At 37.6% G+C, this 25,714-nt stretch overlaps 1 long non-coding RNA gene across 1 annotated transcript in view; it reads left to right on the top strand.

Annotated features, from left to right (window-relative positions):
* The window catches only part of LOC128792508 (uncharacterized), a 323,910-nt gene that overhangs the window by 62,838 nt on the left and 235,358 nt on the right, over positions 1-25,714 (top strand). Inside the window, exon 2 of the long non-coding RNA XR_008432428.1 lies at positions 4,122-4,286. This is a non-coding gene — a long non-coding RNA (uncharacterized LOC128792508). The remainder of the gene's footprint in view (positions 1-4,121; positions 4,287-25,714) is intronic.

Below are 25,714 nucleotides of genomic sequence, written 5' to 3'. Positions count from 1 at the left end.
GAAAGCTCCAAGAGGTCCCTTTGTGTTATGCTAAATTTCTAGTAATTACTTTGACTCATGCTTGGCTTCTCTCAGCCTGTTTCTTTGGTGCATTAATTTGTGGGGGAACATGGTTTTACAATGAAGAGAATGAATGTGATTTGGTGAAATAAGGAGTAATTTGGTGAATATCATTCTCAGCAGATTCACTCATCTGAATACCTTTTAGATTGCAAATCTAGGTTGCAAATGCAACCCATAAAATCTAATATTTATTTTGTTCTTAACTTATTTGAAGCACATGAAAGAAGGAAATTTGCCCAGTGATTATGAAACAAATCACCTCGTTTAGAATTGATCCCAGGTGCCTGTTTGCTGCAGGATGGTGAGCAACAAATGTTGCTTCGTTTGTATATAAATCAGAAAAATAAACATTAGGAGAAAACTGCTTAGCAGATGTCCAGAAGCTCATAAAGCCTTTCAATACAATCAGATCCGAAAGAAAATTAAGTACTTCTGTGCTTGAGTTACTATACACCTAAGAAAATATCTGTTGCCTATGTACACTCAAATTGTGGTGGTGTCATTCCAGATGTTGGCACACAAAACAGCCTCATTATCAGGAGCAGTGTTTGCAGAAAGAGTCTGTAGAAGGCTGAACTTACTTGTCCCCAGTGTTGGCCTATTTTCTTCCAGGAAGAAAAGGCTTGAGAACGCTGACATCAAACTAAGCTAAGATACAGGAAAAATAGAATAATTTTTTTGGTCTGATGTGAATATAATCCTCTTTCCTGTTTAGGTGTAGGTTTCGGTTATGAAAGCTACCCTTGTACCTCTAAGGAATTTGTTAAACCTTTCAAAATGCATGAATTGCTGGGGAAGCATGGGGTGGGTGTCTGCTACAGAGGTAGCTGATAGTGGACTGGGAGTCATTGCTGCTAATCACTGGGTGGTGGGCATGTTTGTGCCATTGAAATCTACATTTTCCTGCATTTAAGCTATTAATCATCTACTTCTTATGCTGATTGTCAGTATTTGTTGGATTCTATAACTCCATGTATTAAACTTATACAAACACTTCAGAATGAGGAAAGAAGTGTTTTGAATTAAACTGGGTCTTTCATCTCCTGCCATTCATCCTTTCTTATTTGACTTTCTAATGGAGCTGGATGCGCTGAAAGTACCTATTGCTACAGCGTAGCTAATGTGGAAAACTTCCTAAACTCTGCAGAAGTGCTCAGACAGCAACTGCAGCTCAGCAGCCACACGCCTTATCTCTGCCTTATCCATCTCTCCATCTCCTATTGCCTCTTACTCCTCTTTTCCACCAGCTGAGAAAAGAGCTGAGCAACATAAATGCCTTCTTGAGCTAAGCAGATTTTTTTGTCACCCACAAAATCCACAACCACTTGAATTTGATGTTTTCTGTGATATAAGCGCAGCCTAAGTGTTTTAATACACATTTGCAAATGTCCAGAGAGAAACTGATGAAAAGGTGAAAGGGAATACACTCAGCCTTCCTGCATTTAGATGTGCTGGCTTTTTAAGAAGTTTTGAGGCTTGGCAATTAAAAAAACCCAATAAATTAAAATAAGCCTTAAGTGGTGGGTGAATTTTACACAAGTCGGAGTTGAAGTCCACAAATTGCAAAATAAAATCTATAATGAGGAGCTATGCATATATCTGAGTGGAAAATAACTTGCAAACTTTTTTTTTTTTCAGCAATTCAGAGAAACTCGGCTGATTTCTATTTGTAAGAACAGGGAACATTTGCCATTAAATGATAGTTTAATCTTACGAAAGTAAATATTCACATGCATTTCTGGTTTAAAAGAAAATAATTTCCTTGCTTTATTTTCAAGTATTGGTGGTTTTATCCACTCACTAAACATTTCTGCACATGCTCTGGTTTTTCCCCCAGTCATTGGTGTATTCATATATCACCTTAGTCCTTTGTGTGATTTCTGTCTGATCAGAAAAGTGTATCTTTATGTGGTTTTAGTACAGTGCAATTTCCTTGCACGTGTCTCTAAATGTCCACTTTTACATTTGAAATAGAGAGCATTTTCAAAGGGAGGTTCAAGCCTTTTAGGAAAACTTAAAATCCAAGCTATAGATTTGACATTTTAGTAGATTTCTAATACAGCGTATTTTGAAATTATTTATATTTGTACTGTGTTCACCAAGTATTGTGAATTTTAACACAATGGTTTTAATGTGAATCCAGGGGATATTCTAAAGGTTTTTTCTTTACTATATATAGGGGTTTATGTTATTGGTGGATTAATTTAAAAAGGGGGCAGAGGAGCAGGCCAGTTTTGAGGGCATTGTCCTTCTACTAAAATCTTATGTTTAGAATCTTGCATACTTTCCTATATCTAGTTAATAATATGAAGAGGTAAAAGCAGTTTTTATTTCTGTTTTGTGCTCCACATTTATTCTCAAGCCAGAATTACTGAAGGAAAAGATAAGAGCATTAGGGGAAAAGCCCAAGGTTGTAATAGGATGGCTCAGAGGCGAGTTGGCAATTTTCTGGAGTGTAGAGTAAACATGAAGTAAATGGAAATCTCAGCAGTCGCTAGGGAGGGAGGAGCTCTTCAGAGGAGAATTAAATGACTTGGGAGAAAATTTATTCATTTATAGTGGTACTACTCTCACCTAGACCAAACACCTCTGTCCTCAAAACCATTAGGATTTGGCATTCAAAGTTTTTCCTTTCTCATAAGATTGCAAAGGAATAAATTGTAGGCACAGAGTTTGTGGTAATTGGGAGTGGGGCTGGGCTGAGCCTCATCCCCAGTGGGTCCAGCTGTGAGAAGCAGGTGAGCAGCACTGACAGCAATGAGCCATGGAGTGCCCAGGGGCACTGAGCAATCCCAAAGGGAACAGAGGCACACAGGTGCAATGTGTGAACATGGGGGTATAAAAGGTTGGGCTAAAGGACAAGAAGGGTGGACACACAAAGCCTTCTGAACTGGTATGGTGTTACTGTGTATGGGTTGAAGCTTTTGGAAATTATGTGATGATGTTCTGTGTGCTGGTGGCTGTCTCAACTGTGACATGTGCTGTGACAATAAATGTCTTTAATCCTTAGATTCATTAATTATCAATATTGTGGAATATTAGTGTTGACTTTGAAAACCCTCATTTCTGTAATAAAAAGAAAAATTTCCAGGTATATTTTTGGTCTTTCTAACATCAGCATTTTTAAAAATGTCCAGTTCAAGGTATCTAGAGACTTAAAAAAAACCCTGGAATTTGTGATCTGATATAAAGCCATTTTGTTAGCAGGCAATAAGTTCTGAGTAATGAACACACGCTCCCAGGCAGGATTCAAATTTCATTTTGCTGCCATATCTGTACAACATTAAGTGTTGTACATAAAACAATTACATTTGTAACAGAAACTCTGCAAAGCTTTTTCCTCATATTTTTCTGTTTGACTGCTTAAGTGATGGTCCTGCTTTCTTGGGGTAAAAACTGAGTGTGTATGCATTTGTGACTTTTTATTATAGAAATCAGGACATTCAGAGGTTTTATTGTAACAGTTCTACACAGAAGGTAGATTTCTAGTACAGTTACACTGGGAATATTGTTAACAATTTTCATGTGCCATGTGCTGCAAAATGTTTCTCAAATACCTGATTGCAAATCTGCATGCAGGCTATAGAAAAACTTGAACCCAGTTGTTAAGATATACCAATTTATTATTTAATACTGGTCTTGCTGCTTGTAACAAGAAACCAAAGGAAAAGAAAAGTAGATTGAGAACATTGAAGGACCAAAGTATTTTGAGAACTGGGGGACTAAAATATAATGCTCCTTTCTTGTGTTTTGTCATGTTGCTTTTACATTTTAACTGTAACCTGGGCAAAACTACAGTGTGTGTCAGGTAAAGATCAATTTTTTATCCAACCAAGCCACCCATTTAGGCAATGTCCACTTACCCAGCTTAAAGGACATGGACGGTACCTGCAGATTTCTCCTTGATTAACAAAAAAAACCCAAAGCACTTTTATTGGTTTGGGGTTTTTTGGGAACGAAATTACCAGTTGTTCCCCTGTGTGTGTGGGTTTTTTGTGGTGTGGTGTTTCTGTTTGTTTGGGTTTCCCTTTTTATAAGAGCACCATTAATTTTAACAGGTGTGGAGAAGTATGGCTCGGGTGGATGCTCTCTCCAGGAAACAGCAACTCACTTGAGGTGTGTGCTGGGCACAGATTTAAGCAGTGAAGACTTTATGAAGAAACTGGACACAAACAGCAGAACAGGAGCCTGCCAGAGTAGTCCAGGACTGAAGTCTACTAAAGGTGAGACATATTTAATTTTTTTCAAAGCCTCAAGTTCATTGGTTATAACCTACATCTGATGAGGAATGGCAGAGAGAAAAGTGAGGTTTCTCTACGGTTTTTATTGCAAAACTTGGCAGTTAGGATGTAGAAGGGGATGGAAATGACAAAATGCAGTCAGGTTTCCTGGAAGTCATATAGTGGTGAAGTCCAAGCTTTCATGATGCACAGCCTCAGTAAAGTTTTATTTGAGCTGAGACCTTTAGCATGGATTATTCTTTTCTTTATTTATGTCATTTTTGTTCCAGAAAAAACATAATTTTTTTTATTTTCAAAAGCTCTACTGTAAATTCTCTTTTGCATCACTGCCATAGTATGGGGCCAGCACAGTTTCAGCAATGACTGTAATATTGTAATAAGGGGAAACAGAGAGATCAAACTGTGCAAAGTGTTAAAGGAAGTGAAGAGAAATAGCTCTCATGGGGAGGGGTTATTGGAAGGAAAGCATTCTTTTCCAAGGAGTTATCTCTGGCTCATTGCAGATAACCTTTTACTTTGACAATACAAAAGGAGCTTTGTGTCCCACAGGCAGCACTGTGTTCTGAAAGCTTGTCTGAGCTCAGAGGCTGCTGAGATGCTCTCAATACCCAAGTTAGTGATAATTTTTGTTTAGACTGGAATGGAGGGACACGGTAGAAAACCCTCATCAAAGGTTTCAAGGAGAAGCGTGGAGGACCAGGGAAACTCCTCAGTTGTGTGCTCCTCAGTGGCATCACCTAGGGAAGCAGTAATGCCTTGGCTTTAACTTTGCAGCATTCCTACAGAAAAAGCCCATTTAAAATGCCAATGACATGGACAGAGTAAAAAGCTGGACATGTCCCTCCCTGAGAATCAATTTGTCTGCTATTGATTTATATGTGTGGCACATTTGACTTCAGTTTCTTGTGCTGTCTGTGGAGGGCAAATGAACACTCCTATAAAAAGCCTTTGAGTTCATAGGTCCCAGTAATAAATAATTTTGTTGAACTGATAATAGACCATCATGATGAGCTTTGTGCAGCTTACCAGCTCCCGTGCCTTGGCAAAGGCTCTGTGTAATTCTTTCTGTCCCTTGTATCATTGGAATATTGAACTGCAAATTGACTCATGTCAAAGAACATCTCATTCAGGATCCTGCTTCTCTGGGGCTGTATCTCTTCTGGACTTCTGGCAAGCCTATGTCACAACTTTTTGGTCTCAGCTGGAGTAAGGCTCCATTAGGAAACTGAAAGTCATCTCATCTGTCTGACTCTCTGGACTGCAGAATTATTGGCTCATATCATCTTCTTTAGCAGTTGCTTTCCTTATTTAGCATTTCTGGAGATCTGTATTTGAGTTGTGGAAACTTGAAAAAATTGCTAAATGTGGCTGTTGAGGGAATCAGAGGTGGCTGTGGCAGATATGAAGAACAGATAAAAATTTTTATGTATTCATCACTTTGACTCAATTCTCATTTAATTTAGAAGACTTTTCTTCCAAAGTCCTAAGATTTACCACCCTGAATTCTATTTAATAACAAAGGAAGAGGCTGTAAGTTAGAAGAGCTGATTATGATTTTACTGAGAAGGGCTAAGTTTAGGGAGTTTGAAAGAGTTTATAGCTTTTGCATTAGCCATTGAAACTACGCCTTCTGAACTGCAGCACATGTTGGTTTATGGTTTTGTTTTTTGCTTTGGAATTCCATGACTGTGTTTGGAGGGGAAAAAAAATACTATGAAAACTGAAATTTTCAGTGACTTTTTAGATGGAAAAAAAGGCTGAAACTGTTCTTTGACCAAGCAGCTGATCTGAGTGCTGCACTTGCCTTCCTGGATATTCATGACACTAAGGTTTGTACCTTCCATAATGTCATCAGTGCTAAGAAGGGGGAGACAGCTGGTGCTGTGTTTAGCTGTGCTCTGAAATCACACATTTGTCACCTCACCAGCACTTGAACACTTCCTTTACTCCAAGGGCTTGGCTCCCAGTTCAGTGGTTCTACATGGGAAATAAGATATTGCTCATTATAATGAAGGTGAAACTTGAACCCTCCAGCTAAACAATAAAAATGAGATCAGCCTTAGTCCTGGGCTCACTAACACTCAACTCTAGTCTAGTCCTTGAGCAGCAACCTGAAAGCCTGCTGCTGTTTAAAACAATTTGTGTTCTGCTTAGACAGAACATGGTCTGTTTGTCTCATGAAAATCCTCTGGTTTGCACCTCTTTTCCTATCTGTGATGGCTGGGTTACATCCTATTCTGTGGTGAGACACTACAGATGTAAATATTTATCTTTTTTTAAAATTGTCATGAGACTGTTGTGGATCAGTGACCTTGCATTTCAGCTCTTGGGATGTCACTGCACAGATTTCATAACCAAGTTAATTGAATTGTTTGTTTTTAGAGATTATTTAGGTGGTGAAAAAAGGTGTTTATTTGATGTATATAGATGAACAAAGCAATATGAATTACCATTTGAATCCTAGTCATTTTATCCTTATAAAAATGAAAAGCTGGATTCCAGTAAGCACAAATTGCTTTCATAGATATTTAATTAGCTTAGGAAAACTGGCAAATTGGAAATAAACTACTCTGGTCCTTGTAGCACTTGTGAATATTTCAGAAGCATAAAGACTAACAGAGTGCTGATGCTGGTGCCAAATGTGTTTGAGCCAAGCACAGCTCAAATTCATAATGAGAGCTTTCCAAGCTGCCCAACTTGCTCCTTTTCACATCCTTTGACGTTTTGCTGGCTTGCCTTTGTTCTTGCATGCAAGTCTTCTGTACAGTTGTTAAAACTGTCAGTGTCACACTGATGGCAGAGTAACTGTGGTGCTTGCAGAGTTAGAGTTCAACCAAAACATTTGGACAAATGGAAATCACACCCTGACCTTGTGCAACTTCTCTGCAGAAAGCTAAATTTTCTCCCAGAGGATGGAATAATAAACTAATGTGGATCCTGCCATGTTGTGATTCCCAACAGCTGGGACTGCAACCCAGTAGGAGATAATTATTATTAAAGGATTATTTTAATTATTTCTTCTTTGATGTATGAAAATGCCACAGGAGAGCAGGGGATTACAAAGTTATGTACATATAAATTGCAAAAAATGGGTTTTTAAACAAGAATTCTTATTTAATGTTTTATAAATGTATCTATGCTATAGCTATCATGCTTCCTGCAAGAGACCTGATGCTTTGTAATTTTTTGTGAATTTGGGCATTGTTCACCAGATGACTGAATGAGAGTTCACTGAATTGATTTTTACTCCCACATTTATGATGGAAACTTGTTGTTTTCTGTGTTTTTTTCTGCGTAGACTATGAAAGTATTTAAGTGGATTTACTGCTTGGCTCTAGATGAGGGATTCTTACTGTAAGTCATCTATCTAGACCAGTACCTTTGAAATTTTCCTCCACTAAACTGAATCCCTCAGGCTTCCTGTCATATATCTTCATAAGCTCTTGGGTGTGACAAAGACTGCAATATTGGTTCCCTGAGCTGGAAGTCCCACTTTTACCCTTGAAGAAAATGCTGGGTTTTCTGTTAGATACAGCCCCAACTGAATCCATGGCATGGCTCTAACCAGACCTGTGAGGAGTGTTCCTTCAGTGAAGGGCTCAGGTTCAGTGCAGGATGTGTCCCTGGCCAGGCACACTCTGTAAATGTGTAAATGTATCAGAAAAGCAGCTTTCATAGCAGCCTTAAAAGTGCTTCAGTGCTCCACCAGGACTTCACCATTTGTGCTGGATGAAGCAATCACATGCAAAATTCATAGGAGCTCCTTATCAAAAGCAGCACTGAATAACCTGTGTTCTCTGCACAGATTCACTGCTTTTGGGTAGCTGTAGATTCTGGTGGTCCTTGGCCCGTCTGGATGAATGACCTGGGAATGAGAGCTTTATCTGCATCACACCCTCCCCCTGCACATTTCTAAGTGTTGCCATCAGTGTTGCTCAGTTCCTCGTGTCCCTTTGGGCCCAGCAGCACGAGCAGTTGATCCTGGAAGATGAAGGACACACCCCCTCAGCAGACACCTGGCTGGTTTTCCTTTCACTGGGGTGAACTCCCTCCCACTGCAAGTCCCATTCCCTCACCTCCCTCCCCCACAATTACTTGATGGTAGAATCTTGTTAATGCAGGGTCTTGTTCATCTTTTTAGAACCATATCCTTATCTTTTTATCATCTATTAGAAGCTTTTGGCGTTTTTTGATCAATACAGAAAATTAGCAGCTATGGGCTCCTAAAACTGTATGGTTTGGGTAGTTCTTTATAGCACAGCAGATATAGGAACAGCGGAAAACAGTAAGAAACAAAGCTAATAGCTTATTATATGTCACATTTTTAATTAATGGCTTAAAAACAAAGCTACTGAAGTGAATAATTTACATTTAGATATCAGATTGGACTTCAACAAATCAATAGAAAGTTTGTATCTTTCTGTATTAAAGATTGATTATTTTCCTCTGGCATTTGCAGAGAGGGAGTATTTTGGGAAAAATCTTAACTGAGGAGAATGAGAAGTAATGCAGATCTGAATTTTAATACTGCAGTGCAGAACTACATCCTCTTTCAAATTATACTGGAACACTTTTAAACTTCTGATGTTCCATTCAATTAAAAGTCATGAATGAAGAATGCAGGAAAAAAAATTAAGGAAGATGTTTTTATGTGCAGCATAGTGTAAAAAACCTGTACATTTTATAAAACCCTATGATACCTATTAACTTTGTCTCAGTGATTATTTAGAAGGATTTTTGTTGAATGTTTGGAGGAGGCAAAACTGTTCAGTTTATTGATAATGAACCTCACATGACAGAGATTTTATCTGGTAAACCCTGTTCTTGTTTATTTTCTGAAGATGTCAGAAATTTCTGTAATTATCTTGATTTCAAAACTACGTTATTGTAAGTATTTCCTGGTGTTGATTTCTATTCTGGATGTGAAGGATGAGTGAGAATAATTTGAAAGAGCTTTTGATTAATTGCTGTGTAGTTATGCTATATACTTGGTATAAATAGACTGTCTTGTTCCTTGAGCTCTTCAGATTTGAAAAATGCCAGTCAAATAGTATTGAATTCTATTTAATTATTAAATAATATAATCATCAAAAATCCATACAGAATGATTGACCTCTGGTAGATAAATTATTTGTTTGTAACTCACATTTCCTATTACTATTTTAAAGCAGCCTACAGTGAGGATTCAAAAATCAGAAATTATAGGAACATATTATTTTGTAAGGCTTGATTTGAATAAAAAAATTAGGGGTTTAAGGTGTGGCTCTTCAACTTGCCTCTAATGATAGTGAATTTCCTGCTCCTTCTAAAGATTTAAACACATGAGCTCTAGCACTGTGATATCTTTTGGGTGCAAATGTGCTTTTCCTATTGAGCCAATAAGGTCACAGGAAAGCAGAAGTAGCCCAGGAAATGCTCAGTATTGGGCTGGTGGTTTTTTGTCATTTAATCTGCTTTAGTACAAGTAAGAAACAGACCCTATCCCTTGCCCAGTGTGGGGTGGGCTGGAAGGATCTGCTCCTGCAGCAAGGGAGAGTGTGGAGGTAAGAAGTCCAGGCTGTTCCTAACCCTGTCCCAGGCTGAGGTGCTTGCTGTGGTAGCCTCTGCAGAGTGTGTGTGAGTTTCAGAATGGGTCCTGCATGAATTGCACAATGTTCCTGGCATTCACAGAGGGAATTGTGCAGGCCAGTCATGTAAACCATTCATTTATCAATGTGAGATCTAAGGCAGTGCTGGCTGCACTTGAAGATAAGGCATAAAAACTTACTGGCCCCCATACATGAGCTTATAAAATGGTATTTTACTTAATCCGTTGTCCTCATTGTGCCAGCCAGTCTATTTAGCCATGCTTCTGTGTGGAATGTGGTGGCCAAAGTACACTTCGTGTAACATGTTTTGATATCACTGAATATGTCAGAAATGTTAAGGGTGTTTATTGTACGGATTTTTAAAACTCTTCTGTTGTTAAGGCTGCCGCAGGTTCCATTTACTTTTTCTACCACGTGGGGATTTCAAGAATGAGAAATCTTGTGTCATTAGAACTTCTTATAAGCAATATGGATAGTTGTCTTGTTTTGTTTTCTTTGCATAACACAGCTTCCAGCAGCAACTTCTGTGTGTGGTTTTTTTTTTTGAGGGCTGAATCAAATAATAACAAACTAACAAATGTGTTTCAAAACAAGCAGGATAGTTGCTCAAATTGTTTTTTCCACATCAAATTTATACATCGTGAGTCAGGTTATTATCCACTGGTGGCTGTTCAAAGTGTATCAACTTGTTGATTCTTAGGAATTACTGCTTCTTTAACCAAAGTAGAAAAATAGAAAATCTGAGGGAGATATGGGGTTCTGCGATTAGAACTTCATATGTTATCTTATACAGCCTTGCGAGCCCAGTGTTACACTCTTTGCAAAGTATATCTCTACAGAAAGCTACAAAATGGAATCCAGTATGGAATTTGGCTCTGTAAAATTAAAGTAATGTGGATTCCAGAACAGGTTATGTCACTGTTCCAAGCACACAAAATCTTGGCAGAATTATGGGGTTAGGATACAAATTGTAATGAGGACCACTTGAGTGGAACTGCTAAGATGAAAACCTAAGCCTGTGAGATTGCAATTATGGAAACTGGCAAACTGTGAGATCAGAAATAAGCTGCTGTGACTCCCCAGTATCCATGGAATGGTTTAGAAAAACGTACTCTGGAAATACTTCAATATTCTGTGTCTTGTTTAAAAACAGTCTCTTTGAATCTGAAAAAAAAAAATATTTTACATATGGAGGCACTGGACCAAAGCATGTGGAGATGCTACACCTGAAGTTTTTGTTCTGCTACTTCACATGAAGTTGGAAAGCTCTCTTGAGTTTCTGAACAGTCCCAAAGTAGTCATGTGTCAGGAGTCTGATGCTGCACTGTGGCTCTGGTGAAATCAGTCTCTGACAGTGGGACTGACAGATTAATATCTGAGGGAAGAGAGGGGCTGAATCCTCCATGACAAGGGAAGCAAGCAGTGGAATGAGGATCTCATCCCCATGGTGCATTCTGGAGTTCATGTAGGCTTTTTTTGTGGGCCAAAAGGAGGAGGAGAGGAGACCATCTTTTAGAGTACAGTCATGAGGTGCTGCCTGCCCTGCTCTGAGCAAGGAGAGTCTCCAGCTCTTCACTGAGCTGGGAAGACAAGCAAAGCACAGGTCATGGTTACAGTGGAGGCTTATGTGAAAGCTGTGGCCTACAGAAATCCTGCTGAAATATTTTAGGTTACTGAGGCAAAGAGGCACAGGTGAACTTGTAACAACTTCTCATCCTTTGTGACACACCTGGTAGATGGTGTAGAAAGGCATAAAATATGAAACTGTCCAGGAGCCGATGTGACTGACAAGGCCATGGGCATGTGCCCCCCATCTAAGCCACACCATCCAAACCCATGCTCCTGACACATCTGAGCCAGTAATAGAAATGCCACGGGCAGCCCTGGGCACCAGCCAAGACCCGGGGATTCAGCTGGGTCAGGAGTGGCTGGCCCCCGTTACTGTGGGTCAGTGGTGTGCTGGGTTAAACTGGGCTGGAGGGGAGGAATTATCATATGTGTGCTTTTGATAGAACAGAGATCACTGGCTGCTCCCACATGATCATGGTTAATAATGACAATGATAATACAGTAATGGCATCAATACAGCACTTACTGTTGCACAAATACTTGATTTGACTCTGAAGTTGCTTGTTGTATATATTTCTTAAGATACATTTTCAATATAATGATACGCTGTTTGCATTTTTCCTATGAAAAGTGATGAGAAGAGCAGGATAATGGACCAGATGACCTTCAAAAGTCTCTTTCAACTTGACTGATTCTGATTTTTTTTGGTACAGTTTTTCTTTGTGTATATATTCATTTGAACTTTCAATAGCATGGTGAGTGTATATTGTTTTGTAAGCAATAGACCTCATGCTTTCTGAAGACCTCTGAGAGAAAGGACACTAATTGAAATGACCATGAAATGGATTAGAAGTGGATCGATTTTTGCTGAGTTTTGACATATTTTTTGTGCTGCTAGCATGAGAACGATGGCTGCTTCTAGTAACTATCAAGGGCCCAGGCTCTGTTAGAGTTGCTTTGAGAGACTCCCTTTGACCTCAAAGACAGAAACTCCCAGGGAAGAAAAAAAAACAATTTGGTCTTCAGTTTTATACTCATTAGCCAAGAGTGAATCCTCCCAAAGCAATTTATGAAAGATAATGAAACAACTTAATTTGCCATCAAGATGCTTCAATTTGCATTCTTCTCAGTTGCATTCAGTCTCAATAAAATTGGATCATTATTTATCTCTAATTTTAATTCTTAAACTAAATTGTTTACCAGAAGGAATTTTTAATGTCTCTCTCCCCAATAACAATCTATTAAGCACGGCGTAAACACTGAAAATAAATCAAAAGTAAATTGAGGCTCCTGCTAACTTATTGAACTTGTGCTTTTTCCATATAAGTCTTCTTATGCAAGGCAAAGAGACTCAATTATTTACAGTTAATTGTATGTCACAGAAAGAATTTAACCTCCCATGAGCCCCAAAGTGGAGACTCATACCTGGTGGTACAGTGAGACTTGGCTCATTCTAATGGGTTGTACATAATAACCTAAAGGCAAGGAAAGCAGAGATGGGTCAGATGCCTGGACTGAGAGGGGAAAAAGTTAATGTGATGGCACAGTGCATCCTGAGTGGGCTATGGAAAGTGGTAGGAATAAGTCCTTTCCTGCTTTCACTTATCCTGTGTCCTACACAACTGCGTTTTTTGTCTAAGTAAGTCCAGTAATCTGGGCTTGCAACTTAGTGCTAAACTCTCTCTGTCTTACTGCAGTTTTATTCCTGCTAAATTCTTTCCCTAAATATTTGACTAGGTAAAACTGCAGCTGATAAGGAATATGTAAGCTGTTTTCTCAACCTATTGCTAATCTGTGATTATGTGTGTGAGACACTAAACTTATGCCAAAATTCAGGGAACTGTTATGCAGGAGCAACTGTTCAGCTTTTCTCCTGACAGTGGGTATGGTACAAGGACAAAGGGGTTGTGGTACACAGTTTCAGTATGTAAATACTGATTTGATGTAAATCACTGATGTAGATTTATTGGGCACAATAGAGATGTATTTATAGACACATGTATCTAACAGTATGGTGGATATTTAAAGTTTAATAATTAAAGAATTAGAGTATTAAATACAAATGTTTGTAAAGTTCAAAATGTAGAAACCTTTAACATATTAAAAAAAACCCAAGAAAACAGTAACACAAAACCCCTTACCCCTGAAAAAATCTAAATATAAAATCCCTTTACAAGTTCACTTAAATTAAAGGAATAAATGGGTTAACATTCTGAAAACTGTGAATATGTGAGTCAGAGCGGGGTGCTTTACATATCTGCAGTGGATGTACTGTTCATAAAGATGGGGTTCCCAGAATAGAGCAGCAGAGGAATTAATACTTTAGGATTATCCATGGTAGTTACCCACCTTAGGGTAAAACGCATGGGGTTGAAATGTTCGAGTGCAGAGCCAGTAGTAAATCTGCTGCATTTCTTTACTCGACTGCCCAAGACAATCGTGTTGCTACAAAATAAAATATGTTTAAGAAAAGGGATGAGGGAGATAAAGCTTGGAACTTCCTGGTGTTGGAAGTGTATTTCTGGAGTCTTATGTTGCCTTTTGTGTAATAGGTTAGACTGTCACAGCCATAATGTGATATGATCGCTGCTGTTTTAGTTACATTGAATTATCCTTTTAAAAGAAAACTGCAGTGAATAAATGTAGTTAAGTGCTAAGAAATGTTTTATGAGGGTAAAAATCATATATTCTGCAAAATTTCCTCATTTTCATTAGTCAAGTTACATGTGCTATTTTGGCACAGTATTATAACTAAAGAAACATAAAAATATTTATCTGTTGCAGATTAATGTTTAAACAGACTGGTGATGCATGTGCCTAAAAACCTACATTAATAAAAATAAGCACTCAGTTATTACTAAACTAAATGTTTTTAATATAAAAAGTAAACTGAATCCTAAAAACCTTAGAAATAGATATGAAAAATTATGTGCATGTGTTATAATCAAATCTCACTCTACATTGTTTTAAAACAACTTATTTTGTACACTTGCATTGTCTTCCTCATTTCTCTTGTTCTCAGTATTTATCTCCCTCTGGATACAAACTAGTTGACAGAAAAAAGCAAACAACTGCAAAACAAACTGTTTCAAGTCTGGAGAAAATGGAAATATTGAAATCATAGCTCCATTCTGTTTATACTGTTTTGTTTTAGACATGTGGACCAAGAGAGAGCAAAGAGCTCTCGAAGGCTTTTAAAGCCCCACAGAACTGTAATTTAGAATAGGAGTTCAGCATGAGCCATGATTCTTTTCTGCAAATGCCAAGCAAATAAAGCTTTGGAGCTGCAGCTCTTCATTCCTTTGGAAATTTCTTCCTCTCGATTCACAAAAAATAGGTGTAGTCCATGAAGGAGTACATGATCCTAATGGATGATTAATTTTAAGCAGAACTTAAAAAATATGAAAGAAATAGATTCTTATGCTGAATATGAAGCAGGGAATTGTTTATACTTTGTTACTTCAGTTCAGGTGTTGAGTATGGTTTTTATGATAAGTATTTGGTCAGAAATTCCTTCTTCTAATCCTCGCCTAAAACCTGAGCAGAATTTGGGTTCTGCAAAGAGTTTTGCAAGAGGTGATTCAATGAGAGGCCATTGCCCAGAAAATCAGAAGTTCATTGATGTTAATTTCTGAAAATAAAGGTATTCCATAATAACTAACAAGAAGAGTGGCTGAATTGAATCTTATGGGGAAGAGAATTTCAGTAGAAGGATAGGACAAGGTATTTAATCCCAGGAGCAAGGAGATCACAATATAGTCTGGGAATATATTTTTGGTCAAACTACTGATGTCTAAAAAAACAGTCAGCCTGGTCATTTCAAAATAGAAAACTCAAGCTATTAGAACAGCTCCCTGGGTGAAACTTAGAGAGGGTAGTTTTTGTTCCACAGTTAAGAATTCAGAGCTCTTAACTGTTTGCAGAGATTATTTTAGTGCCTAGCCCTAAGCCCCTTTTCTTTTATCTTGATCTTTCCACCAATTTTGTGAAAAAACTTTTTCAAAGGGCTACTCAGAAGGCTTCAATGAATGCTTCTGAACAAGACCTGCATGAAATACTTTTAAAATTTAGTTTTAAACCTGGTGGTTTCTGAGATGCATCTGTAAATAAATCATTAATAATATTTGTTTTTTTCATTAATAACTCTGAAAACTCAGTATTTTAATAATTGACTCTAAGAGTTAAAGGCACTTAAGTTTCATGATGGTTTCACAGTTTTTTTATCCTTTGCATTTAGTTATTTACACAAGTCAGCAGTTCACACATGTTCTGCAGATCTGTATATCAGTTTGTGCTTTCAACATGAATTAGGAAATGAGGAAAACAAGTCTGAGGATTTTTGATTGATTTGGTTCAACAGTTTTTTGAGCTGCTCGGTTTTTCAGAAAGTTATGTTTATATGGAGGCTTTTGTTTCTGTGCTTTACCTAAGAGCACCCAGGTTGTTCAGCGGCCAGGTCCCTTGTAAGGATCAGTAAAAAACGTGTGTGGGTGCAGTGCACACACAGAGCCGTGTGTGTGTGCACCTCAGCAGTTATTGTGCACGTCAGTGGGTCTCCCATGCAACACAGCCTTCCTTAAAAAAATATGAAATTCCACAGGGAACAGGTACTAGCGAGTAATTACACCCATTGGCACGAAGGACACTTGGCTTTATCTCCTTCTCAGCCATTTTCTCAGAGAGGCAAAATGATTACCTCGTAACGACCTGCCTTGCATTGTCATATCTTATTACTTGACCAATTTAACAACATGCAAGGCAAATACCCTACAAAGCCAAAGCTCTCAATGTTAATTAGTCAGAAGTAGATAAGGAAAAGAGCATTTTAAGGCTGAAAGAATTTCTGTCTTAAAAGGGAAGCACCATTCTACAGAAATGGGATATTTCTTTAGGAAGCATTTGTAATATCTCTGTATTACAGAAAGAAATACTGACTTTTCACTGATTTGTGCAGGCATATATATTTCCTCCAGCTCCTTAAAATCTCTAATAATAATTTCTGTGGCAAGATCCATTTTTACTTCACTGCAACTCCCTCTGGTAATGATTAGGTACTTCCATGGCAGTGATAAGCACAGCAGAAGACAGTATTGTGAAAACAAATATATGTGAGTACACTATACGTGCATTTTTTTTTGCCCAAGACCATTGCAATCTATCTAAAGTACTAAATTAGGACCATAGGGCCTAAAGAATTTTTGCTGTTCAAAGGAAAAAGTTACTTCTAGTTAGTTATCCAGGTCACTTAACATTGGCCTTTGTTTCAAGAGTTGTCTACATAGTGTTTCTTGAATCTGTCATTGTTTTTATTATGCATATTTTTCAGGGCTTGATTTTCACTTGAAATAGAACTAATCTATCTACGAGTAATCTAGATTTGAAACAAAGAAATTACTGGTTGCTTTTTTTTTTTTTTTTTTTTGGGGGGGGTTTGTTTATTTGTTTGTTTTTTAATTTGGTGAATAAACAGCTTAGCTTTGCAAAGCTCCTAAAGTAATTTTTTTTTTTATTTGAGTGAATTACATACCTTTCTGATGTGGGGTTTGCATAAGGTTATTATTTATCTCATGTTTTTATGCCATGGTTCACTCAGCAGGTTTAGGGGAAGGTTTTTTATTCACTCAGGGTGGTGAAGCTTTGGAACGTTCACAAGGAGAAACAACTAAATTCTCAGGAGGAACAATAACAAATTTCTGAAGTGTTTAGAAACCATTGCTGAGGTGCTGTCATTCTTAACTTGTGGGTACATCTTGCAATACATCAACATAAACAATTTTTCTTATCAGGACTTTAAAATCAAGGAGGTCATGCATAATTAAGCATGGCCTTGTACGAACTGTCCCAAGATCTGCTGAAACAAGAATGAATGCTCCTAAGTTTAAAATAAAAATATATTGGAAACTAGAATAGAGGCATTATGAATCTCAACAATTTATCAGTGGGCTTTGACAAGAGTCTTCTATGTTGCAACTAAACTGTCAGTTAATCTAAAGATAAAGAATTATCCAGCTTTGCAAAGAAGTGGTTAAATAGTTGCAGAAAAAAAATAAAACAACATAAAGCTTTCAAGAAAATTTTGATGACTGAAAACTTAGTTATTTGTGGAAACATAAGAACAAAGTTAATTTAGCTGCTAAAAAAACTGTTAATGGGAATATCTGATAGGGATCACTGCGATGAATTGAAAGAAGATCTCTGAACTCAACATGATCTGGTCAACAAAAATGTCATTCTTTTAATATGAAAATAATATTTTCATGTGAATATGCATATTTGCAGCATTAAAGCAGCAGAAGCAGAGACATCTACAAACATTTTATAAATGTATTTTAGATTTGCAAGAGCAAGGAATTTACAGTGAATATTATATTTACAAGAGACTGAATTAATCTTCTGCAGTGAAAAGGTGATGATAATTAAGCCAGGTGTGCCGTGGCCATCCAAAGATCCCGTGAAGCAGACAAGTGACAACCAAGTGTCCCTTGTACAATTCTGAGGGGGAGTTTAGGGTATGTGATGTGTCACTGGGTTTAAAGCATTTCATGTCACACGACCATATGTCTGCTAGAAAAGGAAACATTTAGACCTGAGATTAGAGAGATCGAGCAAATTATTTTTCAAAGCACTTAAAGAATGTTTTTTCTTGCTTTCCAAGCAAGATTTGATCTTCTATTTTACTTCTCTGAACTTCATAAATATAATAAAATACCCTTGTCATAATCTCAGCCCAATTTAATTAATTTGGAACCACTGAGCTTAATGGAGCTATGGTAATACTTATAACTATTTCTGTGATTCCCTTCCAGTTAAGCAGCCAGATATCCATGCTATGCCAAATAACAAGTGTTTTTTTTAAGCAAACTGTGAGTGGTCTATTTTCACACATCATGTAAAAGGTGCACACTTTTCTCATCTCAGTATACTGGATACTGAACACCTGTATCCAATATAGTGGTGTATATTTAATAACTTCGAAAGCATTTTAATCTCGTGCTCTTGTTTTCCTTGCTGATTATTAGTGTAGAGCCATATGAGTAAACAGAGCTTTGGAAGAATATATTTTCTGTCAAAGGTAATTTAGAAGTGCTTTTACAAGTCTGAATGAGTGCTGGATAATAGAATCAGTAAATGGCATTAGACAGAGGATTATTTCTCCCTTGCAGTGTATTCTAATACCTGTAGCCATAGCATATCTGGTTAGATTCTGACTTCTAGCACTGGCATATTTTTGCTAAATGATTTTGACACTGTTGAGGTACTGACTGGAGTTGGTTCAGAGGGGAAAACAGGCCAGGGGCTTTTTCCAAAGTCTTCAGTAATATCAGGCCTTAGATCCAGACTTGGAAGTTTTCCTGCTTGCTGAGACAAAGTACTGCCATGCATTCCCATAGGATGACTTGTCAGAGTAGGAAACGGTTTTCAACATTCACTTTTAGAAGGGTGAATTATTGAACCTGACTCTAACCAACTGAATCAAATACTCCTGGGAAAAAATATTACTGATTTAGACCTTCATTTTTCTTAACCAAAACAGAATTTTATCAACATCTTTTCCACGTGAAAGCCAATGTTTATGAAATCATGTGTAAGTCAACTGACTTCAGTATTAGTAATCCCTATTGTTAGGGATAAGTTTAGTTTCTTGATTCCTCTGACTTTGAGGTTTGCCAAGAAAGTGAAAGTGTTGGTACTTGGGAGGAGTGTGTGCAATTAAATGAAATTCTATGCTGTTAAATTAATTGCAGAATTACTAATGGTTATGACAGAGTCCAGGAATTCATTGTATATAACCAAGCACTGATTAAAAGTTCTGAAGAAATAAGATGTTCCCTTGTGGCTTTAGCTTTTTGTTGCAGAGCTGCATTGCAATCCATCTTCAAACAGTAAGAAATCTATAACATGGTAAGTAAAAATACAGTAAATTCCTTGGTTTTGTTTAACCTTGATAAGATCCTTAAGTATTTTGATTAAGTATCACTAAACTGCATTCCACATTGTTGTGGATTATTTAATTGCATGTAATTCCTAGAAATCAGAGTATTGAACCAATAACTTTATATACATATAAACATACAAACAGGAGGCTGTTTGACATTTTGAGTTTCAACTGATTAGTCTTGAGCAATCCTAATTCCTTGGTTTAATAAAATAAAAGCTTCATTAAGCAAGTCACAATATATTAACAGGTCAATACCACATTGAGCAGTGGTGTATCCTTTCTGTATTTCAGTGTTCTTACGTTACTGCATCAGACCTTCTAGGGAAGGACTGGTTTTGTGCTAAAGGAAAAAATTCGTTAATGCTAGGTAAAAAACTAACAGCAACAAACAGTAAATAACAACACTAAAAGCAAATATAGACAACAGAGAAGGACTTGGCCTTTGTAGAAATCTCAACAACTGCAAGCTGCGCCAAACCAAACATCCCCAGTCACTAACTGATCAGTCACCTGATACAAAACCATGCCACTGCATGTTGTGAGACCAAAACCAGAAGCTCAGAAAATGTTGTTTAGCATGGTAATTAAATGACTATTTCTGTTCTTATTGCCATTACTTTCTCACTGCCTTGAAAACTAGTGCAGACATGGTTATCTCTTGCTGTCTATGAGGAAACTGTTTTGAGTGCATTACTATAGAAGCAAGTCAAGATAATAAAATGGGGAAATATGCTAGCATATGATCAGAATTATTGTAGGGTTTTTTTTTTCAGTTTATTAGTTTAATGGTTTTATTACTCCCTGACTGACAAGCTATTTTGTGTTACTGGAAGTGATTTTAATAAGGTATTATATTAACAACTTTGAACATCTTATTCAGATAGCATTTCTGCTGAAAGGAAACAGGCTATTATTTAATGTGTTTCAGGAACTTTTTCTTTGTGCCTCTGTTATCCATATTCTCCATATACTGTGGTAGCTTTCCATTTGCTCTGGAAGGATACACACACACATAGTTGCACCAATTCCTATCCCAAGGGTACAGTGAGGGCTGTTGTCTTTTCTTATGTCCTGTTAGTTTTGAGCAACCTATCTTATCAGACACGTGTTTACAATACTCCTGCACTCCTGTTTCTCCTGGTCTCCTAATTGCGGCTCTGCAATAAACAGGTTTAGTTTGAGCTCTAATAAAGTATGTGTCACAGCGTATCACCTGTTAAATACAGTCAGTACAATTTTGTTGTTCTGATATAGAAGATGTTTAATCAGTCAAATTGCTTCCAGATAGCTGCTCTTTAATTTTCTCTTTAAAGCAAAAGCAGTGGGTTTTTTTCAGGATTTTGTAATTGCTTGAATGATCAGTAATTAGAATCATAGAATCGTTTAGGTTGGAAAAGAAATCCAAGACCAATGAGTCCAACTCGTAACCCAGCACTGCCAACTCCACCATTAAATCTAAATTTAAATCATGTTCCCAAGCACATCTACAGGTCTTTTAAACACCTCCAGGGATGGTGACTCAACCACTTCCCTGGACAACCCGTTCCAGTACTCGACAGCCCTTTCAGGGCTGTTACCTCTCACATCCCATCTAAACCGCCCCCGCTGCAAATTGAGGCCATTTCCTCTCATCCTGTCCTTATCTGGGAGAAGAGACTGATCCCCCCCCCCCTCCCCTCTTTCCACAACCTGATTTCAGGGAGCTGTGGAGACTTTACAGGTCTCCTCTGAGTCTCCTTTTCTGCAGGCCAAACACCCCCCTGTCCCTCATCAGACCCGCGCTCCAAATCGTCCCCAGCTCTGTTGCCCTTCTCTCAACTGATTCCAGTGCCTCAGTGCCTTCCTTGGAGCCCAACACCACTAACTAGAAAAATTGTGAAGGCTGTCCTTATGTTTGGGGTGAGAACAAGCTAAAAATCAAAATCTGCTTTGTGTGCTAATGTTGGGGTGCAAGAAGATCTAGCAGAATTAAACACTGATGTTCTAAAACAGTAAATTCTCAGAGCTGTGTCATGGCCAAAAGAGATTGACTCAACCTTAACTGTGAAAGCAGATGAGTGTGAGAGTCTGCAGAAGTAATTTTATTTCTCTAGATGACAGCAGTTAGCCTTTTAACTAAGCCATGTGTGCAGTTCTGGTGTGCTTGAGAAAAGGTACAGAAAATCTGAACAGCCCAAAACAGCTGCTTCTGGAATTATGTTCTAGATAGAGTGCCTCATGTGAGACTTGCCTTTCAAACACTCTCTTTTCTTTTCTTTTCTTGCAGCAGCAGAGTAAGAGTTGGGAAAAATACCCTGTAACTCTGTCTGCAAGAAAATGCCACAATTGTCAGCACTTGAAGTGAAACAAAAAGCCATACAAGGGTTCTGTGTTATTGTTTGTAATGGTGTTGGTGACTAACCTTTGGAAAAATTCCCTGAGGGCATTGCTGTCTTCTCTTTTAGTTAAAATTTAACTACTCATCTTTGGATGATTGCTTTCCTCTAGGAACAACTTGATACTCTGAATACAAGTAAATGAATTAAATAAGGTAGTTTTTAGTATACAGTAGGTTAGACTTTCACGTGCAGTAATTACTTATTGATTCTTACTTTTAAGTTAAATGCAATTGCCTAATTCAATGGATGTAAATTGTTAAAGAACACAGGTCTAACAGGAGTAAAATATTCTGAAAAAAAATTTCAAGGTTTTAAATACTGTATTTCTGACAGAGGGAATGTTTAGTCATAGGAAGAAGCTAAATATATAACTAAATAAAGAAATGAGAGAAACATTTTAACAAAACTATCTGAAATGTCATGAAGATATTACTAGACAATGTAACTAATGGTCTATTATACTCCTAAGATTTTGGGATAGTTGAAAAGCTGTATTCATTGGTAAAAGAGAGGCAAGGTGTAGATGGTAATAGCAGATAATGGGCTAAAACCAAAATAAAATAGTCTGGGTTTTGAATAAAATGTTTAAAACCCATGGAGGAAAGCAGTAATTGAAACAAAACCCATTTCCAACTTAGACATTTGAAGAGTGGAATAAAATTATGCTAATCTAACATATCTGCATTATTGTGCTTTTCTGTTCATTATGCTGCATGCATAAGTATGAGATGGTTATTATCCCTTTGATAATGGTCCTTACTTATCTGCTTCAAATTGGTGTGCTCTTTCTAAGGACAGCATATGCTGCCTTTTGAAGGATCTTGTTTACCAAATGAGTTTTCACTGCTTGTTATATTGTTTTTTAGTTTGGTTTTGTTTACATCATGTAAAATGTATTGCACATGATATTTACTAAATTGTATTATGGGTTATTTCATGCCTATATATTTCTGGGTACCTCCCACATCATGTCTAGAGGATTCCATATTCATTTCCTAAGAACTATGCTGCAGAATAAAAGATGGTCATGACTGGCATCCTGTCTCTCGTCATGAGGCAGTGCTGGGCACTCCAGGGAGAGAAGCATGCTGTGCTCATAGCACACCTAATTATAGCCCTGGGAGGTAATTGCTTTGGGAACTGTAGCTGGGGATCATTTCATGTAAGAGATATTAGTGCTGCTGAGATTTTCACATTATTTATCACTGTGACTAGTATTAGTTTTTTGTGGTAGGATTTTGTTTTTTCCTGTTAAATATTAACTACTTCAGAGCACTGTCTGAGTGTTCATCATTCTTCTACCATGCATTAAATACAGAACACACCATGAGACATGACTTGGTGTTTGCAGTGAGTTCCAGAAGCCTCCCCAAAGTAATTATTGTGACAAGTTTTATGCCCTGAATTTAAAAATCACGTCATCAGTCTAATGCTGAGCCCTTGTTAGTCTGGCCTTAAAGAGATGTTATGATCACGTCTCAATGTAAGACAGACCTAAAAATAGCAATTTTGTAAAGCTTGAATTGTCCTCTCTGCCAGGATCATGGAATTGTTTATGTTGGAAAAGACCTTTGAGACAGTCCAACTGTTACCCTACCATGGCCAAGTCTGCCCCTAAACCATGTTGCTAAGTGCCACACCTACTTTTAAATTCCACCAGGGGCAATGGCTCAGCCCCTTTCACGGGCAGCCTGTTGCGCTGCTTGGCAATCCTTTTGGTGTTATTCAGTCAGAGAATTTAAAATAAGGTGACTTTTAAAATTTAATTAGGCTGCAGCTGGGTAAGTTGACAGAAATGTTGCCTGAGTGCTTTCATCCCCTCTCCCTTTTCACTCTTGTTCTTAGTTTTTATATATTTCTGTACCTGCTGTAATACCTTTTCTAGCAGAGTTTGAGCATGAGAGCCAGAGAAAGCCTTTCTTTGCCTCCCATGTTAAATTAGCCCCAAGGTATTTGGTCAAAGTCCTCACCAGAGAGACCGGAATCTGAGCACCCTTGGGCAAAATGTGGGTAGGCACTTTGATTACTCTCTCCAAAGTTTACTGCAAAACCCAGACTGTTACACAAGAAGTTTGGTCTTTGGTTGTTTGGGGTTTTTAATCAATTTTAAAGAAGGTTGCATTTGTGTGACTGTGTAGGTGTGACTTATTTACACTCTGAACAGGAGTAGTCAGTGAACGTTTATCAGCTTAAGGAGAAACTGGGCACTGAAATCCTGCATGAAACTTGCCAGAATTGAGTTTCTCTGTGCATTTCCAAAATTAAATTTTCAGATCTGGAGGGATATTAAAAGCTTAAAGACTGTAAAAAAATCAGTTGCATGTATTTTAGGTATGACAAGGGTAGACAAAATGGCAGGGGTTCACTTTCTCTATTTTTAAGGTGTGCCTAGAAGTTTGTTTTAAATCACTAAGGAAAATTTTGTGTAAGGAAGAACAGGACTTTGAATCTCTGAGTTGGATTTCTGCCAAAATTTAGGTGTGTACAGAAGTTAGTCCTTGGATTTTGTGACTTACTTTTAGATTTATGACATCTAAAATGTTCTTAAAACATATGTTAGGCTATCTAAAGATCCATGTTTTGGGTCCCATGCTCAGTACTTTGCTAAAGCACAAGCATAATTATTTTCAGAGGTACTAATGCTTTCTCACAGATGCTGCATGACCATTTTTATTCTTTAAACACCCAATCAAATTCTGCCCTGAAAGTCTAGCTGGAAATTTTGCAACTATTCTTGGAGCTATATCTTATTAAATGAGTTCTACAGCAGCAAAGTTTTAGCGATTTTTCTTTTGGAACGTTATCAGAAGCTCTGCATTGTGTAAATGTGTGTAAAAGCCTTGCTTAAAAGTGATCAGTGATGCACAACCCAGATTTAATCATGGCTGGCTTTCTGCAGTGCTCAAATCCCTTGCTCAGTGGCGATGAGTGCTGAATCAGATACCGTTTAGAACCCTTTTCTGCAAAGTACAGATCAGTTTCAGGGTGGTGTGAGAATCTTCTCATTTAATCTGGCAAAGGCACTGCAAGCATGGAGCTTTTAACAGGGTTGGTTTGGCACACTCTGAAAACAGTAGACCCAGATTCCTTCACAGGTGAGTTGTGTTTGGTTTTAGAGAAGCACAACCTTCATATTCTCCTGTTCTGTAACTTTCTATCTCTTGCACCTTTTGAGATCTCTCAGTGCATTATGGTAAGCGTACAGCCATCAACTTAGCAATTTAAAGTCAAGTTTCTAAGACCTTCTCTATATTTGTTTAATTTTATTTACTTAGTTACACTTATGTTGTATTTGATGGATGAAAAAAGAGCTTAAAATTTGAAGTACTTTGTTGGAAAAATCTTTGAATTGGAAGAAAGCAGTAAGAATGGACTCATGAAAGATTCCAAACAAACCTGATTTTCAAACCAATACTGTCTCAGCCTTATGTTGAATGGGATTTTTAAATCCATTTGGGGTAGTCCACAGGATTTCCAAACCCATTTTCAAGGACTTCAATTTTCATATGTAAATAACTGAGAAAGATGGTCCTAAAATAAGGTAGGTTTAAATAATCTATCTATACTTAGCAGTCTTACTTTTAGGATCAATTATCATAAATTATTTATTTTGCTATTGAACAAGGCAGATAAAAAAGGTAATACAGTGGATATTGTAGTTATTAGGTCAGCTGTGGTGGCAGGAAAGATCCTCTCAAGTGCTTTTCTGTGCAGAAGGAAAGCGAGGGACTTGAATGGCACTAACAAGAATTCAGGCATGTATTTTTTCAGATTACGGGTTTTGACTTGACAATAGGAAAAATTTATGTCATCCACATATTTAAGCCATCTGAGAGAACTAAGGGTTTGGAATTGAAACATCATGCCATGAACACAGAGGAGCCATGAGTGCTTTCAGGCTCATGGCTTGAAAACACTCTGTTTGCTAATTTGCCT

This window comes from Vidua chalybeata, chromosome 9, assembly GCF_026979565.1.
Source record: "Vidua chalybeata isolate OUT-0048 chromosome 9, bVidCha1 merged haplotype, whole genome shotgun sequence".
Taxonomy (NCBI): Eukaryota; Metazoa; Chordata; class Aves; order Passeriformes; family Viduidae; genus Vidua; species Vidua chalybeata.
Note: the sequence above shows the minus strand (reverse complement) of the source record. Positions and strands in the feature narration are given on the sequence as shown.